Genomic DNA, 16,932 nt, shown 5'->3' with positions numbered 1-16,932 from the left:
AGGCAGAGGGATCCAGTGCACCTGTGTGGAGGTGGAGCACAGTATTCCAGGGCTTGGGTGCAAATTAAGCAGCAGCCAAGGCTTCCAGGGTTCTCAACCAAAGATGGTAAGGGAAGGGTCAGACAACTGCTCAGAAGGAAATTACAGAAGTCCCTTTGCTGGATCTGGATGCAATATCTTTTTGCATTGCCTATATCTAAAAATAGATCTCAGACCCGGGGTACAGTTGCTGTGTGAAGAGGAGCACCAGTATACACCAACACTACAAGGCAAGGGAGAGCAAGAGATTGTGGCCACAGTTCCAAGGAAGAAAAGAGTGCTTGAGGTTGCTCAGAATAAAACTTTTGCCGGGAGAGTAATAAACACACCTCTTCTTACATCATACCACCTTGGAAGAACTGAAAGCATATAGAGATGTTTTCTCTGTGCCAGCTCTGATGCTTGAAACAGAGCTCCCTTCACCACAGTTACAGAGCTCAACTTTAACAATTTTCTAAACTAAAAGAAAAAAAATGCATAAAAATGAGCAAACAACAAAAGAAGAAAATTCAACTTAAAGCTATTTTGATGAGAGGATAGACTTAGGCTTAGAAGAAAACCATGAAGTCAATACTGTTGCATCCCAAACCTCCAAGAAAAATGTGAACTGCTTTCAAGTCCAAAATTGCTCTCAATCCCACAACTAATTGAGGGACTCAAAAAAGATTTTAAAAATCAAATAAGAGAGATAGAAGAAAAATTGGGAAAAGAAATGAGAGTGATACAGGAAAATCATTAAACTAACGTCAATAACTGGCAAAAGAGGCCCCCAAAATACTGAAAAAAAATAATATCTTAAAAAAACAGAATAGGCCAATTGGATTAGAGTCACAAAAATCCAAAGATGAGAAGAATTTCCTATAAAGCAAAATTGACTAAAAAAAAATACACAAAAATGCACAAAAGAGAAAAACGATTTGAAAGACAGAATTGGCCCTTTGGAAAATGAGGCACAAAAATTCACTGAGGAAAAGAACTCTTTACAAAATAGAATTGGGCAAATGAAAAAGGGAGTACAAAAATTTCTCATTCAAGAAAATTATGCCTTAAAAATTAGAATAGGGCAAAGAGAAGCTAATGACTCCATTAGATATCAAAAATCAAAGTCAAAAGAATGAAAAAATAAAAGAAAATGTAAACTATCTCATGGGAAAAGCCTCTAACCTGGAAAATAAATGCAAGAGAAATAACTTAAGAATTACTGGACTACCTGACAGTTATAATCAGAAAAAGAGCTTAGACATCATCTAGGAAAATTGCTCTGATATTCTAGAACTAAAGGAAAAATAGAAACTGAAAGAAGTCACTAATCACCTCATGAAAGAGATTCCCAAAGGAATGTTATAGCCAAATTCCAAAGCCCCCAGGTCAAGGACAAAATATTGCAAGCAATCAAAAAGAAACAATTCAATATCATAGGGCTACAGTCAGTATAACACAAGACTTAGCAGCTTCTACATTCAAGTTGTGGAGGGCCTGGAATATGATATTCCAGAGGCCAAAGGAGCAAGGACTTCAACCAAGAATCATTTACTCAGAAAAACTCTCCTTCAAGGGAAAAAATGGATATTCAGTGAAATAGAAGATTTTTAAAACATTCCTGATGTTTATATCTGACTCTCAAACACAGAACTCTTAAGAGTCATAAAAAGGAAGGAGAAATCAAAAGACATTGAATAAGGTTAAAATGTGTACATCCCTACATGGGCAGATGATTCTTTTAACACCAGATAACTTTGTCATTAGAACGGTTAGAAAAAGCATACATAGAAGGCAAGAGTGTGAGTTGAATATGATAGGATGACATAAAAAATAAAATTTAATTAAGGCATGAGAAAGAGGAATTCATGGGGAGGAGGAGGAAGGATAAAACAGAATGGGTTAAATTATTGCACATAAAAGGCATGAAAGAATGTTCACTGTGGAAGGGAAGATGGAGGGAGGTGGGGAGGAGAGCATGTGAACTTAATTCTTGGGTAAAGAAAGCTATCTTACCTTATAAGAAAGTAGGAGGAAGGGGATAAAAGAAGGCATGTTGGGCTAGGAGAAAAGAGGGTGAATGTGGGGAGAAGGAGGTCACAAACTAAGGAGGGAGAAATAGATTAGAAAGTGTGTCCAGGGAAGTTCATCCCCTTCTCCTCCTGGGTTGCTGACCCGACATTCTTCACATGCCAGTGCTTCTTCTGTGAACATAAATAAAAGGGCATAGGTGGAGCCCACAGGGGTCTTTGGCACAGAACTTTGGCTGGAGAAGGCAGGTGAGAGAGAGAGAGATTTCCCCATGAGGGGGCTGCACGTGGTCAAACTTAGAGTAAGAAAAATACTTTAAATCTGTACTTATCTACCTTTTCTATCTCAAGTGGTTATTAATAAACTTTATAGAAAATAAGAACTGGTAGATATTAATTTTAAGTATAACAAAAGTAACATACAGTAATCATAATTTTTTTACAAATCTCTCTAATGGCCTTATATCTCAAATAAATAAAGAAATGAATTGAATATTAAGAATACAAGTCATTCCCCCAATTGAATGGTTAAAGGTTATGAATAGGAAATATTCAGACAAAGTAAGTAAAGTTCCCTTTAGTCATACAAAAAATAAATCACTTAATTAGAAAAAATGCAAAATTAAACAACTGTGAGGTACCACCCCTCACCTATCAGATTGGCTATTCCATCAGAAAAGGAAAATGATAAAACTTGGAGGGGATGTGGGAAAGCTGGGACATGAATGCATTTTGGGGGGAATTGTGAATCCAGGGGAGCAATTTGGACCTTTACCCAAAGGGCTATAAAACAAGACATTGCCTTTGACCCAGCAATATCATTATTACTAGGTTTGTATTGCAAGGGAATTTTTTAAAAAAGGAAGGACCAAAATGTACAAAAGTATTTAAAGCAGTGCTTTTTGTGGGAGCAGAGATTTGGAAAGTGAGGGGCTACATCAATTGGGGAATGGCTGATTACGTCATAGTATATGATTGTAATGGAATGCTATTGTGCTCTAAGAAATGACAAGCAGGAGCTCAGAAAAACCTCAAAAGACTTTAACCCTAACTGAAACAATGAAATAAGCAGAACTGGGAGAACATTGTACAGTGACAGGAATGCTTTACAATGAACAACTGTGAATAACAGCTATCCTCAGGAATACAATGATCCGAAACTATCCCAAAGGACTCACGATAAAAAATGCCATCTACTTCCAGAGGAAAAAACGGAGCCTCAGTCCAGACCAAAGCAAACTTTTTTCACTTTCTTAATTTTTTTCCTATTTGAGTTTCCTTCCATAAAAGGATTAATATGGGAAATTGTTTACATGACTGCATATGTACAATCTATATGAGATTGTTTACCATCTCAAAGAGGATAAGAGGTTGGTGGGAGGGTGGGAGAGAGGGAGAGAATTTGAGACATAATATTCTTTTAAAATTTCTTTCACTTAATTAATTAATTTAGAATGTTTTTCCATGGTTACATGATTTGTGTTCTTTCCCTCCCCTCCTCCTCCCATAGCCAACATGCAATTCAAATAGGTTTTATAAGTATCATCGATCGAGGCCTATTTCCATATTATTAATATTTGCAATAGAATGATCATTTAGAGTCTATATCCCCATCAAACCACGTGATCAAGGAAATGCCTTTCTTCTGTGATTCCACTCCCACAGTTCTTTCTCTGCATGTGGAGAGTGTTCTTTCTCATAAGTTCCTCAGAATGAAACCTAATATGCTTTGAAAAATGTTGGAGACTGTTTTTACATGTAATTTGGGAAAAAAATAAAATTTAAATAAAAAATGCAGCTTAAGAGAATTGAACCATGGGGCAGATTCCCAGGCAAAGCTGTCATATTTATTTGTTATATTCCTCCTCCTCCCTGGAAAAAAAATGAGAAAAGAAAGGAAAGAAGAATAGAAAAGGGGAGTCAGAGAGAAAGGAAGAGAACAAAGGAGAGGAAGAAGGATGGGGAAAGTGATGGGGAGAGGGAAAAGGAAAGGAAGGGAGGGAAGGAGAGAGGAAAGGAGAGAGAGAGAGAGAGAGAGAGAGAGAGAGAGAGAGAGAGAGAGAGAGAGAGAGAGAGAGAGAGAGAGAGAGAGAGAGAGAGAACATTGAGAAGATGGGAATTTTGACTGAGAAGAGGTTGGTCATTTTGGAAGGTTGGTAGACTTCAAGGTTAGGGTAATTGTAGTGCAAAGTATCATATTATAGGGTTTAGAGGAGAATGGGGGACTCACAGGCTGAAGAGCTCAAGGAGAATGAAAGCACCAGGTGTTGAGAGCATGCAGGAAGCGTTTTGAGGATGCTAAAGAGAAAATTCACTTGTTTTTAAACTTTGCCTAAAGCCTGCTCTTGTGAGAAGAAACATTCTTCCTCTTGATTTCTGTCCCCTACATGGCTTCCTTCTCCCAGGACCCAGATCACTCTAGTCCCATTAGTACTACAAAGCTCAGCTGCTTTATGAGGTCAACAAGCTGTTGTGGACTGACTGCCCTTGGAACCTAACCACTATTTATAATATTATTTCTTTGCGGAAATGAATTCAGAATCCCAAACAACTGCTTCTGAAGCAAATGTTCTTAAATGAATAAACGATGTCCAAGATGGACGTATACACACACCGAAGTGTATATATGACACCATTCAATCAACAACAACATCTTAAGCCCCCACCGTGCCTGTCATGTGCTATGTGGGGGGGATACAAATACAGTGAATGAATGAAACAAAATCTTCTCATGTAGGACTTGGCACTGTATTACGAGAGATGACAAATATGCACAGACTAACTCTAAGGAGAATAAATGCAAATACAATTTTATTTGACTGAAAGGTACTTGGGGGAAATCAGGAAAGACTTCAGGTAGATGGAAGTAGTTAAACTGCAGCCATCTTGAAGAAAGAGAAGGCTTCAGGGAGGAAGAAGTGAGCAGAAGTAAGCTCTAGAGGGTGGGAGCTGTTTCATTTTTTTAAATTTCTATCCCTAACACCTAGCACTGTGCTGCTTGTCACAAAGTAGGTATTCAATAAATTCTCTGATGAGTTGCTATTTTGTCCCTTGGAATGCTGTGAGTAGGAGAAGAAAAAAGACCAGTTTGGCTAGACCGGGGAGCAATATAGAGTCAAACTAAGGAAGGTAAGTTGAGATCAGGTTGTAATTAACTTTAAACTCCACACAGAAGAATTGATATTTTCACCTCCAGATAATGGGCAATTTTTGAGGCTTATTGGCTAGGAAAGTGATCGAGCCAGGCACGAAAATAAGTAAAATCGCTTTGGAATCATCTTGAAAGACAGAAGGGAGCAGGAGAGAGATTTGAAGTCGAAAAACCACTTAGAAGGCTGTCGCATTAGTCTGAGTGAGGAAGACCCAAACGAGGGTGTGAGTGGCTAAATAGAGAGAATGTTTTGAACGTGAGAGATGTTATAAAGACATAAATGAGAAAGTCTGACAATGGAGTGGATACAGGAAGGGAGGGCAAGTGAGGAGTCCAGGGTGAAAAAGGTAATTGTAATCCCTGAAGACAGGAAGAATACTTGAATCTGACAGAAACAGGAAGTTTGGAAATCAGGTGAGTTTCTGGGGGAAGACACTGAATTCTACTTTGGGCATGCTACGTTTGAAATATCTTAAGGGCCTTAACTCACAACGTGAGACTGAAGATCAGGGAAGAGTCAGAGGTCGGATATGTCGATCTGCAGATGACCTGAAAGAGAAGACAATGAAAACTCTAGGATTTGATGAGGTCATGAAGACAGCCGATCAAGAGAAGGCCCAGAACAGGCCCTAGAAGAACACTCACAGTAAGGAAATGATATGCATAAGCAAGCCACCAATGGAAACTAAGAAGGAATGGTAAGACAAATGGGAAGAGAACGAAGGGAGAGTGCTGTCATGAAATGCAGAAAAGAAAGAGTATTCAGGAGGAGAGAACAGTTCATAGTGCCAAATACAGGAAAGAAACTGAGGGAAAAAAATTTGGCAACTAAGAAATCAATAGGTCATTCTGGGGGAAATTGTTTCAATTCACAATTAAACAGAAAGCCAGACTGCAAAGTGTAGAGAAAAGAAAGAGAGTAAAGTACAAGAAATGATTATGGAGCACTTTTGTAGGAGTTTTCCCTGAGAAAGAGAGGAGACATTCAGGACAACCTCTCAAGGGGACAACGGAAGCCCTGGGCAGGTTTGAAAACAGTAGGGAAAAGACAGGGAGAGGCTGAAGTTTAAAGAGTGGGACATGGAGATTGAGGGAGGGAGCAATCTTTTAGAGGATCGAGGATCGAGGACATGTAGAGCTATTGGCAAGAAGGAGGGTCTTGTTGTCAGAAACTGGAGAAAGAATGAGAAAATCGGACATCATGGAAAGGGGAGAAAAGGGAACCCACAAGGAATGGTATCAATTTTCCCTTTAAAGTAAGAGGCAAGTAGAGGGAAAGGAAGCGCCGCAGGCTTTAGAAGAGAAGAGCTTAGAAATAGCTTCTGTGGGGATGGGCCATATCATGAAACCATCTTATCGTCGATTTTAAAGCTGGAGAGACTCAAGAAGCCATCGAGTCTAACTGCCTCAATTGTCACACAAGGAAACTGAAACCCAAAGAGTTTAAGCTAGTTCAGCTAGCAAATATCTGAAGCTGGATTGAAAACTCAGGTCTGTCCTCCCGACTCATCCAACGCCTTATTCATTAGGACTAGAATTGCAAAGAGTTGAAAGGAAAATGGAGAGTTACATTATGAGTCTATTTAGGTTGGAGAACATCACAGAAAATAAGCATGAAGATAGACATCCAACAGGCTCGAATGTAGGTACGGCCTTGGCCAAATAGGAAGAATGAGATGCTACTGTCATTATTGTAACTAACATTTATAGAATGCTAACCATGAGCCAGACACCGCGCTAAGTGCCTTACAATTATTCTCCCATCTGATCATCCCCAAACCCTGTACTACAGGGACTATCAGTGTTTCCCTTCTGCTGATCAGGAAAGAGAGGCAAACAGACTAAGTGACCTGCTCAAGAGACATAGAGCTAGTCTGTATTTGAGTTGAACTTCAATTTTCCTGACACTAACATCAAGTTCACGCTGCCCACTGTACCCCCCTGGCTGCCAACTGAGGAATAATGCAGCAGGTACAGTCCTGAAATAGCAACTCAACAAGACAAGGCTTCCAACCCACTTTCCTATGCAGTCTTCATGGGCAGACAGGAAAAACAATGGAAGAAGAGGAGAAGACGTGGAAGGGTTCCGCCAGTGAATTCACAGAACTATTCAAGTGTCACAATATGTCTGTGCACAATGCCCGAAGCCATTTTACAGAACAGCTGTAGGAAAGCTGTCTTTTGGAATTGCATCATTTTGGCAGCTGAAAATAAAAGCAGGTGTCATTCTTGGTAGCCCCAATTTCCCCCAAGATTCTAAAGTATTTCCCGGAGTTCTTAGCCCGAAGAAAATGTGCCCAAATCAAGTTTATTTGGAAAAGTGATGTGTATACATGTGTGCATGTTTATGTACAGAGCTTGCTTATCCTGAAAGGCGAGCTACAATTTTAAGGGAAGGAGGAAAAAGGGAAGAAGCCTTTTCAAGCACTGTGTCAGGCACTGGGGGTGCTACAAATGTTTGTTCTCTCATCGATGCCCATAACCAGCCTGGAAGGAAAATGATATGTCTACAAATGAGGAAACTGAGCAGGTAGCGGTTAAGAGAATGGCCCTAGAAAGCCTCATCGCCTGGATAGGGACTGAGTCAGGCATCATATTGGTGTTAATTATCAACACAAAAAGTCAGCTGAAGCCTGGTTAAACAGACTCTCTTATTTCTACTGGCAGATCAATTATGATGATTTTGAGAACTTGCGGTAGTTGGTTATTCCCAGTATACTCGAGACAAAATATGAGGGGCGGGTACTAAGAACAGACATCGAGATTCCCGGCAATTGTTCTTCTCAAATGCCTCTTGGAGCAGGATCTTCCTCAAAGCTAAACCACATTGCCCTTTGGAGGAGCTGGAAGAATTACCCACGAGGCATTTTTAATGTGGATCAGAGGGCATCGGGTTTTCAGAAGAAAGAAGCTCAAAAGAGACAAACACGGAATTCCAGGGACTGGTCTTTCCCTCAGCTGTGACCACGTGTCCCCTGAATTTCAAGTGTGTGGCCGGGCCCTGCCAAACACAGCTGAGTGGACAGGAGCTTATCAAAGAGAGCCCTTGGCCATGGACTCTGCCTCAGATCTGAAGTCACTAAGCACAGGCTGAGACAACCAACGCCACCTCCACCCGAGTTGTTACGACTGGATCAATACCTCAAACTTCCAGTGCAGCTTGGATTGAACCGCTAAAGCCTAACCAGCTTTATGATTTCCTGGGAAGCAACTTCATGTTTGGTAGGAAAATTCAGCTTGGACTTCAGCAGGGCTATTCAAACTAAGCAGATCTTCCAATACAATGTCTGGCAAGTGTAGACAGGATTTCCTCTCTTATTTTTTTATAACATGAATGGAGTCAGCCAGAGAAAGAGTCAGAATTTTTTGTACTCTTGTATTTTTCTTACCTTAACGTCACTAATTTCCAATAACCTCCTACTTTTACTTTATTTTACTTTTATTTTCCATGTAATTGTCATCAGACGTTGAGTGTGAATTAAGAAAAAAGTCCTTGAATGAAAAAATGACAACCAAATATCTGCCTGCACAGCTGGGAACTAGCCTTAGACTTAGACTGGGGAGAGATGCGGGTTAGAAATTCTCCTTCTTTGTATACTTGGGAACTGTATGACTGTGGCCAAGTTCCTCAGCCTCACTTGAGCCTCAGCTTCTCATATGTCAAATTAGATTCTTACAAATACCTGTAATTCCTACCTTACAATATTTAATGAGACCGAAATTAAATAATACATATAATTAACCATGTGGAATTGTTATGTGTGATAATACGTGTGAAATACATGTAGAGTCATGGAATGAGATGCTCTAGTGAATGCCACCACTGGAACTGAGACTGGAGAGGATTGTGTGTCTTCCATTCTCTTAGTCCTTTCCCTTTTGAAGAACATTTGTGTCCACTATTCCCGATCTCACTTGATCCTCTTTAAGCCTTTTCCTTTATTTTTTAAAATTAATTTATTTAGTCAATTTAGAACATTATTCCTTGGTTACAAGAATCATATTCTTTCCCTCTCTCCCCTCCACCCACTCTCCCCTCAGCTGACCCACAATTTCACTGGGTATTACATGTGTCCTTGATCAGAACCTATTTCCATGTTGTTGGTGTTTGCATTAGGATGTTCATTCACAGTCTACATCCCCAACCATATCCCCTCGACCCATGTATTCAAGCAGTTGTTTTTCTTCTGTATTTCTGCTCCCACAGTTCTTCCTCTGGATGTGGATAGTGTTCTTTCTCATAGATCCCTCCAACTTGTTCAGTATCACCGCATTGCCACTAATGGAGAAGTCCATTACATTCGATTGTACCACAATGTATCAGTCTCTGTGTACAATGTTCTCCTGGTTCTGCTCCTCTCACTCTGCATCACTTCCTGGAGGTTGTTCCAGTTCCCATGTAATTCCTCCACTTTATTATTCCTTTTAGCACAATAGAATTCCATCACCAACATGTACCACAACTTGTTCAGCCATTCCCCAATTGATGGGCATCCCCTCATTTTCCAATTTTTGGCCACCACAAAGAGCGCAGCTATGAATATTCTTGTACAAGTCTTTTTCCCCATTATCTCTTTGGGGTACAAACCCAGCAGTGCTGTGGCTGTAAGCCTTTTCCTTTAGCTGTACATCAGCAGCACGGCTCTTTTCTTCTGTGACTGATGTTCAGGATGTTCTAGGAAAGGTTGAGGCTGAGCCTTTCTTTGAGATATTATCTGTTAAGCACGAACACAGTTCTTGATACCTAGTAGGTACTTAATAAATACTTGTTTCCTCTCTTCCTCCCCCCTCTGTTGAGGTATCTGGCACTCCATCTCCACTGACAATTGCCTTCTCTCAGGTAACCAAGTTGTGGTATCTACTAATAGGTGCAGTTGTGTATGAAACCTTTCTGCATTTGTTGGGGTCTGATTTTAGGCATTTTCTCAGATTTGGGGGGGCCTTTATGTGGAAGTCTCAGAAATCCAATGTCTCCCTTGACTATAAAGCCAGGTCTTTCTCCTCTGCATACAAGAATAGAATAAAATACAGGGTGGTGCTTCCTATGAAAGCCCACCTTTACAGACAAATTCTGCAAACAAGCCTGCCCAGTAACTTAGCCTTTAGATTCCACCCAGAGCCAGAGGTGAAAATGGGGAGACTATCTGTCAATATACTCATCATTTCTGACTGGCATTGGCCTGAACTACGGGAAGAAAGTCATGTTCAGACATGAATGTGACTCTGTTTCTCTGTGGAAAAATGTTCCTCACTCAATGGGGCTCCCAGTTTTCTAAGCATCAGAGGGTGGCATGTTGCCTAGTCTCCGGGTACTATCTCCTATTTCTAGTATGTCAGGAGTGATCATATGAGTCAGATAATTCACAGAGCACTCCTAAAGGGACCCCATATGGCTGTACATTAGCCTACATTCCTCTGTAATCCTCTAAGCCTTTCCTATTCTTTGGTAATGCTTTTATATCTTATAATCTGAATTTGCTCCCAAAATTAAAAGGCCTTTTCAATGATTTTATTGCATATAACAAGATCATATATTTGAACCAATTAAGCGCTCGTCTTTTCAAGAGCTTGCTCTACGTATAAAAATTCAACAAGGCCAGTGATTTTATCTAAAAGAAAAACACAGTTATGCCACAATATCACAAGTGAGGTTGGCTACAATTAATTTGCACCCAGCACAGCAACAATAAGCAAAATATCAAAAGCACTGCCAAAGAATTAAGTCAAAAATGATGAAAAATAGTAGCAATAATGTTTTTCAAGTTCCAACATATATCAAACAAGCATGCAAATAACATGAAGTCAAAACCTACACACAGCTACAATAAAAATCAGCAATGAACACTTTGCCTAACAATATTTCCACGTTAGCAGCAGATACGTTATGAGAAAAGCTCATCTGATAGTCTTAAAAGATAGCATCCTAAATAAAATGGAAAAAAGGAAATAAATAACTTTTCCTGCCAAATAAACCACCACCGATAACAAGAAAGGATCATAAAAATTGAAAATAAAGAAAAACTGAAAAATTCATTCAAAAGGAACTAGGGGAAAAAACCTGTTTATGATGGAGAAAGAAAAGGTAGAATAAAAGAAAAATTTCCATAATGGAAATTTAGAATGTCTCTTTTTGGAGGAAAAATAAAATAAAGGAAAATAATAGTAAAATAAAATTCAACAAGGATTTAATTTAAGTCCAAATAAAAGTTATAGACAGAAAATGAGAAGGGAAAAAGGAGAGATATTTGGATTTAAATTAAATTAGTTTCCAAAGGAATAGCTTCCATGTACTTTTATTTGGAATATACATATTTTATGTGCATACATGTGCATACATGATATATACCGTGAGTATATACATGCATATGTTTGTGTGTATAGAAATTACAGAGTATATATTTATACATATATAATGCCTATATTATGGTACACTTAGATATACATATAATAAAAAACACCAGAAATTTGTTTATAGGTATGCAATGCAGTTTGAGTATTTTGTATGTATGTATGCATGTCATTAGTATATAAACATATGTGTATATACTCATATATGTGCATTTCTGGCATCTTAGAGGTATGTGTGTATATATATATACACACATATATATATATAAATGCTCATAAACATCTTTTGTAGATGAAGTCTAGGTTCAGATGAATTCAGAGACAGGGTTAACCCTCTCTGCAAAGACCAAAGGTAAGTGCCCTAAGTGTGGTGTAAGCCTCTTGGGTAAATCCTCGTTCGCATTCAAGATGGAGGACGTCCTGGTCAGGTGGGACCCCCATAAACCCCAGTAATACAGCTCTGTGGCTCTGTGTTTATCAGCTGGCTCATTTTTACTCTTCCACACTTAAGAGCACTTGATTCACTTTAGGTTATTAATCTCTTCCTGCTTCCCAACTGGGGCTGCCTAGGGAATGCTATCACAAACGAAATCTCCATGTGGAATGACCCTTCTCTCTTCCCCTACCCTCTGCACGCGGATGGGATGTCTCTGCTTTCTGCCCACTCCCACCCTGCCCCAAATCTCAATCCTCACGGCCAACAGTAGCACGGATTTTTGTCTTCTCTCTAGAAAGGGCGCGAGTGAATGCCAATGAAAGAACAGAGTGGTAGGGGTACAATTCCTGGATGTGATAGCCAGGACTAGCTAAGTACTGCGAAGAGCAGCAAGAAGAGGCATTTCCGGCCTTGGGGAGAAGGGCAAAGGAAAAACCCAGGGGAGTTCAGTAAATAGGAGTTTCAAGAAATTGTATCTGGGGGGGGGGGGGCTTAGATCCTTTCACCATACATGGGCTGTGCACAAGCAGAGCAATGCACCCATCAGCAACCAACGCAGCAGCCATTCATCTCAGCCTGCCTAGAGATGTGAAGGCTGTGTGTAGAATGCCAGGATCCGTCCTAGCATCTGTGTACACGGTCATGGGTATCCTCACCTCCTTTCTTTCTGGCATTTTTCTCCAAGAAATTTCCCAAAAAACCCCCAAGAAGTCCGAGTTTCAAAACTTCGTGTGACAGTGAGTCACTAAGCATTTATTAGGCAACTACTACATGCAAAGCATTGGGCTAAATGCTGGGAACACAAAGAAAGGCAAATGGCAGTCTTTGATCTCGAGGAGCTCAGAATCAAAAGGGGGAATCAACATGCAAACAACTATATATAATCAAAACATATATATATATATATATATACACACACATATACATATAAAAATATATGTATATGCATATGATAAATAGGACCAGATCATCAGAGGGAAGATATTAGCATTAGGAGGTATTAAGACAAGCTTATTTTGGAAGGTGGGACTTTAGGAGGAAGCCAAGAGGAGAAAATGAAGCAGAAGAGAATTTCAGGCATGGAGGACAACCAGTGAAAATTCAGAGAGTCGGAGACGAAGTATCCTGTGCAATGAACGATAAGGCAGAGCAGAACATAGGAAGTCTGGAAATGCGGGAGGGGACTAGGCTGTGGAGGACTCTGAATGGTGCAAATAAAGGGTTTTCTATTTGATTTGCTGAAGGTGGTAAGACCTGTGATTTCAGAAGATTAAGTTGACAACTGAGTGAAGATTGAACTGGAATGGGGCGAGTCCTGTAAGGGAAAGATGTTTCATCTACTAGAACAGGTCCCAAGTGCTCTCAAAGCAGGGGAGCGGAAAGACTGGGTACAATGTGGACAGCATCAGACAGCTGGATTTCTCATTGGAGTGTCTCATCTATGTGGCAAAGAGGGTTACACAAGCTTTGCACAATAGTAGAGACCATTTAATCCAATTTGTACATTTTACAGATGAGAAAACTGAGACCAAAAGAATGTAAGTGATTTTCCTTCTGTCACAAAGACTGCAAGTAAAGTGTCACTTAAAACAAAAAATGAACTAGTAACTAGTGCTATAGTTTTATGAGCCAGCTAAACCCTCTAGACTTAGTGTCTTCATCTATAAAATAATGGGTTAGATTATATAATCTATGAAGTCTCTCACAGTTCTCTCATGCAAAGTCATAAATACTCATTAGTAAAACTGGAGTAGGGACTGAATGAATTTGACTAATAAATAATATTTATTTTATTAATCTCTTATTATTAAATTACACTTTCATTAAACACAACCAAAATTGATTTTACCCTTTCTTTGCTATTCTTGTTTACTTTTCCTAACTTCCTTGATGAATTAGAAGTGATGTGACCTCTCTTCACTTTTGTCCCTTTGGCTATTCTCTCGTTTTCTCAAATGCCAGTCATCTTATCTGATCTGTTCTTCCCATTGGCTTTTACTTCTTGTTATCCATCCACAATTATTCTTGACCACCAAAAGCTTCTCTGTAGATTTTTATTTCTCCGGTTTGGGGCACAAAGAAAGGATGAAGCCGGAGTGCTTTTGTGTTCTTCCACGTCAGGTAATAACTTGAACTGGAGAATTCGATGTTGTTACTGTCCAATTGGCTCCCCAAATTCCTGAGCAATAATACAGCAGAGGAACTGGCTGAGCCACAGAAGTTGGTGTGATATTTCTAGAAGGTGTAAATTTAGATTGAAGAGCCCAGCATGTTTTTGCAAAATAGCTGAAATGTTTTCTCTCCCCACAAAACTATGTTTGTCTGCATTATTATCACAAACATTAAAAACTCGGGAATAGGAAGTTCCGAAGACTTGGGGAGACCCAGGAACTAGACAAGTCTCCATCCTGCTCGCTCAAAGCTCTCACCACTTGGCTCTTCAAGGGAAGCAGCAGTAAAGCTGGTCTCAGTCAATACACTCAGTAGAGAAGCCTCAGAAAACATCTAAAGAACAAATGGGTTTTACAATAATGTGACATGTTTATAGTCTTTTTTTTGGGTCTATAACAGCACTTGAAGAGTATATGTTGTAGTATTTCAATTTAGCAATTTATCTAAAAATGAGTCTTTTCTTGGCGCAGAAACAAGATAGGACATTCCAGCCGCTCAAAGCTCTCAGCTTCCCCTTATGTTGCAAAGCTGGCTATATTAACAAAAGACAGTGCTTGTTATGCATCTTTGATTTATGAGCACTGTCTTTGGGGGAGCTTATTACCAGGAAAGAGGGAGGCTTTGCACACACACACACACAGCTATTTTCTTCTCTTTTCCAGTGTTAAGGGACTAGCCAGATCACTTCCTGATAACAGGCTAGGGGGAAGCACCAATTCTTTCAGGCACCTCAGGTGCATTCTGGGCTCTTATCATGAGATTTCAAAAAGCTGATTTCATCCATGTGAACACCTATAAACCTCAGATAACTGTGAGGGAGGAGTTTCGTAGAGTGGATACAGAACAGGCTGCAAAGCCAGGAAGACTTGTTTAAGTCCCACCTTTTGCACAAATTGCTTAGATGAGACTGGGGGGAGACTGGAGGCCAACATTTCATTTCTCCAGGTTCTAGGTATCTCTGGGTGCAGAGAGGATCGTCCAGCATCGGTAGAAGGAGTTCCCTCATCTAGAAGTTCCCTATATCGATAAAATCACAGGCTGATTAAACTAATTAATGAATTACTGTAACAAAGGGGAAAACCCCATTACTTCTCAGCCACCCCGTTATAAGCCTGTCCAACCATGGTTAGGTGGTCCTTTAAGATATATAATCTTTTGCCAGACCTGTCCAAGGAACCACAGGGTTTTTTTTGCTTGTTAAGCCCTGTTAATATTTCTATCCCCCTAACAAATTCTTCAGGAATCTAATGTCACCTCCAAGCCACAATGAGAGAGCAAAACAGGATTTCAAGGAATTTCTTTCTTACCTCAAGGTAATCAATTTCACCTTCCTACATGCCTAATTTTTTCCTCATGCAGATGAAAATCAATGGGAAAATAGGTTTGACTTTAAATAAATCTGTTTAATGGCCAATTTTCCTGGAGTGCTTCCATTCCATAAAAATAAGGCATTCCATAAAAAGGGGCAGCCTGGTATAGGGAAGGAGGGGGAGAGAGAGAGACAGAGACAGAGACAGAGAGACAGAGAGAGACAGAGATAGAGACAGTGACAGAGAGAGATAGGGGGAGATAGGGAGAGATAGAGAGAGAGACAGACAGTGAGACAGAGACAGAGAGAGAGAGAGGGAGAGGGAGAGAGGGAGACGGAGAGGAAGAAAGAGAGAGAGAGACAGAGAGAGAGAGAGGGAGAGGGAGAGGGAGAGAGAGGGAGGGAGACAGAGAGAGACAGAGATAGAGACAGAGACAGAGAGAGATAGGGAGAGATAGGGAGAGATAGAGAGACAGACAGAGACAGACAGTGAGACAGAGACAGAGATAGAGACAGAGACAGAGAGAGAGAGAGAGAGAGAGAGAGAGAGAGAGAGAGAGAGAGAAAGAGAGAGAGAGAGGGAGACAGACAGAGACAGAGTTAGAGACAGAGACAGAGAGAGACAGAGAGACAGAGAGAAAGACTGAGTTTAAGTCTTAACCTCTTAACATATATATACTGGTTGTATAGTTCTAGGCAAAACATATAATCTCCCAGTGCCTCAAGCAATTCCCCAAGGCTAAGAATTGAAGAACTAGCAGATCTCCATTGGTAAGTGGAGTTTCCTTACTGAGAATGCCCAGTTTCTCTTAATTCACAAATACAAACCCTAAAAATAAAAACAAACAAACAAACAAAACCCCCCACTATTCTGTAAAGTAAGGCATTCCCAATGCAGGCTGTAAAATTTCACAGAATCAGAATGACAGATGAAGAAAAAGGGTCTGGTCTACAGAACACTTTAAAGTAATGTTGAGTTTCTTCTAATAGAGGACTGAAAAATGAGGCAAAAAGTAGCTTTTGTTGGCAGGGGGATTGCTTCCTCTGAGAACGGGATCTCGGTCTATCCTTATTAACCAGTTGCTGGGACTGAAGAAATTCCTATAAAAGGCTCCTCTTTGGCTTGCCCTGGCTATGGAAGGGATGCCAGGCCCAGAAAACCTCTGCCAGCCGCTGGATCCCAAGCTCTGCCCAGGAAGAACAGCACCAGTTTAGAATACATAATTAGCCAAGTTCGAGCAATACTCCGGACAGGTCAGGGACTGGTTCAATGGCTGCTGTCCCAGGATCAATGAAGAGAAACTCGTGATCACTGCCGACCCCAACAGCTGACATGCTGTTCCTTGCTCACACGCGTCTACGGCATCCCAGAAGGACTTGGATCTGAAGGGGAGGCTCCAACCCAAGAAGTCACCGATCGTTGGAAGTGTTCAAGTTTTGCTTCAGTATTTTCTAATTCAAGCGAATC

General features: G+C 40.2%; 1 protein-coding gene across 3 annotated transcripts in view; it reads right to left on the bottom strand.

Moving 5' to 3' along the window:
- Nucleotides 1-16,932, bottom strand: part of SNCAIP (synuclein alpha interacting protein) — a 222,024-nt gene that overhangs the window by 182,940 nt on the left and 22,152 nt on the right. Inside the window, exon 1 of one of the 3 annotated variants that reach the window (XM_056804502.1) lies at nucleotides 5,690-5,734. The exons of the other annotated variants lie outside the window; for them this stretch is intronic. The gene's annotated coding sequence lies outside the window, so the exon portion shown is untranslated. Of the gene's footprint in view, nucleotides 1-5,689; nucleotides 5,735-16,932 lie in introns of those variants that run through there. 3 annotated transcript variants of the gene reach the window in all.

This window comes from Monodelphis domestica, chromosome 7 (genome assembly GCF_027887165.1).
Source record: "Monodelphis domestica isolate mMonDom1 chromosome 7, mMonDom1.pri, whole genome shotgun sequence".
NCBI classification, from domain to species: Eukaryota; Metazoa; Chordata; class Mammalia; order Didelphimorphia; family Didelphidae; genus Monodelphis; species Monodelphis domestica.
The sequence above is the reverse complement of the archived record's forward strand: the minus strand, read 5'-3'. Positions and strand labels throughout refer to the sequence as shown.